This window comes from Armigeres subalbatus, chromosome 3 (genome assembly GCF_024139115.2).
Source record: "Armigeres subalbatus isolate Guangzhou_Male chromosome 3, GZ_Asu_2, whole genome shotgun sequence".
In the NCBI taxonomy this organism is placed as follows: Eukaryota; Metazoa; Arthropoda; class Insecta; order Diptera; family Culicidae; genus Armigeres; species Armigeres subalbatus.
In genome coordinates this window covers 204,733,801-204,738,595 of record NC_085141.1, presented here as the reverse complement: position 1 = coordinate 204,738,595, position 4,795 = coordinate 204,733,801, and positions in this window count along the sequence as shown.

Sequence of the window (4,795 nt, the reverse complement as noted above, 5' to 3'; positions counted from 1 at the left end):
TTAGCTGGTTCCAAAATAAGTGGAATTACGATTCCTCTCCACTTTGTGTTTGTAAATTTTTCTGCTGGAAGTTGAGTGCGAGATTTCTCTTGTTTCGGACAGCAGAACGATGGCGCGATCGGACGAAATATTGTGTTCTGCTTTGCGCGGCCGGTAATAAAAATCAGTTCAGTGCGAGATTTCTCTTGTTTCGGACAGCAGAACGATGGCGCGATCGGACGAAATATTGTGTTCTGCTTTGCGCGGCCGGTAATAAAAATCAGTTCAGTGCGAGATTTCTCTTGTTTCGGACAGCAGAACGATGGCGCGATCGGACGAAATATTGTGTTCTGCATTGCGCGCCCGGTAGGCCGGTAGTTAGTTTGTACTACTTTTCGCGCCCGATTCATGGCTAGGTAAAATCACTGTGTATAAAGAATGACACGGTCGTATCGCTTATCAGAGTGAATCCAGATCCAACGATGCGTACCAATTAACTGATAATCCTTCCTGTGGTTTTGTGGAGACGCAGAGGTAAACACGGTCTTCAAATAGCAAAAACCACCTACTAATATTCCTTCCTTCTTCCTAACTGACTACAAGGACGTGGCCGGCGCCGTTATTGATCATTTGAATTTTAGAGTCACTGAAACCTGCACACTGAGAATGCTTGAACAATCCCAGTCAATCATTCAGTTGATTCTTTGTGCAATTTCACTGATTCTGGTCAATCACGGAGTAGCAACCATAGATATGTGTAGTCAGTCAAAGCTAAGCTAAGCTAAGCTAAATTTTTCTGCTGGAAGTTATTTAGAAAATGGAGGAGTTAAACTGGGCACGATGGGGTACGTGACCCAATAAATCAAAGATTTCCCTGAAATTCAATGATAGGTATTATATGCCAAAATTGTTTTGAGTTTTTCTCTGATTTTCTGCCAATTGTTTGATCAATGAGTACGATGTGGCCCACATCGTGTTTTGTTGAGCCTCCCCATCATGTATGTTGACTTCGGTGTGTTGAAGGCTAGTCCGATCCGCTTAGCTTCCCACTTCAGTCCGTTGTGGGCGTGTTTCATATGCTTAAAGTGGCGTGCCGTAAAACTATGTTCGCACTATGGGTCTGTTCAAATATTACGTAACGCGAAAAACGTTGTTTTAAGGAACCCCCCACCCCCTCGTAACAAGCTGTAACAAAATTTAGAACTAGCCCCACCCCTATGCGTAACGCGTAACAAATACTTTTTTAATCTTGTTTTTGGTAGAATTTGTACCGCGATACAATGAATTATTATTTTTGTGTATTTTATGCTATTTTGAAGACTATTTTTGAAAAAATAAATATTTTTTCTCAATTGTTACGCGTAACAATTTCTCAAAGGACCCCCACCCCTATATTTTGCGTAACAAATCGTAACAAAAATAGAATATCCCCCCACCACCTATTGCGTAACGTAATATTTGAACAGACCTTATGCCCTGAATAACATGTTGGGGCACTTGAAGATAAAAGTGAAACAGGCGGGGTAAAGTGGGTAACGGCTTGTTTGTCCCTTGTTTATGGATTTCTCGTATTATTTTCCATGCTACATCAGAAATCAGGCATTTCACGCTCTCCGAGCTATTTCAAATCATGTAATATCTATTTAACAACTAGATTTTAGCAAAATTTTGCGCGCTTTCGCAAAATGCTAGTTTGATGTAATTTTGGCACTTTTGCATTTAAGTCATGGAAACTCTGTGTTAGTAGTTCTAAACCAAAATATCATTCACATCGTTCCCATTTTAGTTATTATGAAGCGCAACTGGGAGCAGTATATCAGGGTGACAGTGTTTGACAGAAATTAAGCCTTCATTTCAACGTGGACTGGGATCAACAAGAGGGTTTATCTGTAAAGAACGTCCTGGGCAATATATGGAGCTGGAAGTATTATTATCGCCTGATGATTATTAGTGATTAAAAACTGACATGGAATTGAAAGTGTATTAGATTTTGTTCTAGAAACAGCTTCAAAAACTTCAATACACCCCCAATAAAGTTACAGCAATAAACTCACATTATTAGCACTCTGTAATTGGCTTTGGTTATCGAATTAAAAAGCTTTAGAAGTGATCACTTTCCCACGTGGAAGTCACTTGAAGGGTTGAATTAAAAGTTGAGAGTTTTCAACATAATAACAAGAGCATCATTGGAATAAGAGTAGAAAGATCCTCTTTATAACTCTATATAATAGACTCATTGTTAGCATTTACAACAAACAGCACCAGTTCACCCAGGGTGTCCAATTTACCCCCACCACCCCTTATTCAAATTATCGACAAAGTGAAATCTCTATCAAGGAATCGCCAGGCCGCATATTTGGGAGGCTGTATACTGATGCGTAAACAATTTTTCGAGGTTTTCAGCCTTCCTACACGTAAAGATGATTTTCCCATATAAATCATTTTTTATTTATATGGATCGTAAGAAAATGGCAGATCATTCCTCCTCCCATAAGTGCTTACGTAATAAGTGTAGGACCCTTTACAAGGTCCTAGTGCGAACATAGTATAATAAGGTCAAATTACGATAACAGCAACATGCAATCAGGAGATGGGCAAAACAGCTCATTACAGTGAGACGAGATCTGATCCGTTCAGCTCATTAGAAAAGAGTCAGCTCATTGGATCAACTCTTCAGTTCTTTAATACTACATATATTAAAACATCATTGTTAATATTATTATTTTAATTTTATTGTTCCAAAATTTGGAAAATTTCGTAAATAATTAATTTATTCATTCATTCATCCTTTACCTCACTTTTGAAATTTTTTAAATGTTAAAGCGTACAGTGAAATTAATAATTTCCTGATGAAAACCGACAATTTAAAACTAATAACATTTAGGGTATCTGTTCCTATATCAATAACAATAAGCCAATGCGCACATGTAAATGCATTTATTCCTCACCCAATAATCAAGAAACATCAAAATTAATTGTACTCGGCTCACGTCATTTTAATTGATAACACTTGCTGGTAACTTCAAAATGAAATAAATTTATTATCAAGTGCAGAAGTATTTAGCTAAAAACCTCCTCACTGCCATGCACCTATTTCCAATAACGTTCAAAAAAGTTAATCCTTATGCCTGTACCTATATCAATGTACAACAACACAAATACTTACACTATTACTTGTGTGTATGCGTGGCAATAACAATTTTTGTGATGCCGAATTATTCAATGTTTTGTGTTTGAGTTGAAATATAATTGAAATTCCAAGTTTTCGTTGTAGTTTTCCAACTTATCAGTTTAATTTTATGTTTGTCATAAAAACACTTATCTCTTCGGTATACCTTGTTTTACAAACATAGAGTTTGAATTTCACAGTAAAAGTTCATTCAAGCATTTTTAAATAAGAAATCTAGGTCAGCAGCCACTTGCCGATGCTGTTGCAAAGCTTCATATAAATAGTTTGGACATACGGACAAGAATAGCTGAGACGTTGTTCGAAGTAAACCTATATCAAACTACCAGAAATCGCGTTAGTTTTTCAAATATGATTATATTTATAGTGAAGGTAGCGATGTACTCTATGTGTATGAAGTGTATTTGAGAAAGTTGATTCGGATTCGTTTTGGCTTGAAATTGAGTGGAAGAAACAACGGCGTGAAATGAGATGAATCTGCTAGTAGCAAATCGAGCAGTGCATCCAGTCAACAGTTCAGAAGGTAGGAAAATGAAAATGAGTGTGTTTTTTTATAATTTTGTTTTTAATAATTTGAGTCTTGTGAACTAAAGCATTACTCAAATAGAATTTTAAATAATACCTAAAAACATTGGAGAAGGTGGTCTATTCATTATTGTGTACACCTTGACGTGAAGAAATTGTAATCCAATTGATTTTTTATTTGGTTTATCGGCGATTGGGATTAATATACGGCTGTTATTAATGTAGGAACAGATACCCTATTACGCTTTCCTCAGACCGTCTAGTTTTGAAGAGTCTAGGAGTTCATTTAGAATCCACTCTCATGTTTATTTCTATACAAAAACTGCTCAGCGGTATTTTCTATTCATAATTCCTAAGTTACATTTTGTTGATAACGTTTCTCAAATCGTTAAAATTTGAATAATTCAGTCCCTAATCTCTGCGTATATATATGAACTTCATGTCACCGTCGCAAGTTTCTCTTCTTTCATACTGGGTGCAGTAAATCAATGCCTTTGTTTACTTGCGCTTCTAACCTTACTAAGCATGCGTAATTGACATTTTCATACAAGCGAAGCCCATTCATCTATATTTGGCTCCCGAAGCAATGCGAGAGAAATAAAAACAAGAGAGTACCAAAAATACAGAGCACGGTGCTACAAACTCGTCAAAGGGTGCACATGTAACGATATCTTTGTGGAAAACACATCGCAAATAAAAGATCCGCTCCGTGCAAGACACAGCTCCCCAGGTTCGGGTTCGCTTTGAGACCCACGCAGTTCGCTTCATAAAGTCAGTCGCGGCTTCAGTCCGAGATCGAGATCCGTGTCGCTGGATGTGGGCGGTGAACGCAGTTCTCGCTTCCCATGTCGCAGCAATTTCAGGCTGGACGACGACGCCAGGCAAGGAACTTTCGAGAGTTATTCCGGATCTTTGGATCTTTTGCTTGGTACCGGTCGTTCGCTACCGCACTACCTACCGAATTATCTTTGTGTGTCCGTTCATGGCGCCGAAGTATGTATGGGTATGGGTGGTTAAGAAATAGACGGCAAGCTAGATTGTACGCTGATGTATTCCATATTATTCCTCTCTGCAGCCGACCTGATTTCTGTTGCTTGACTTATT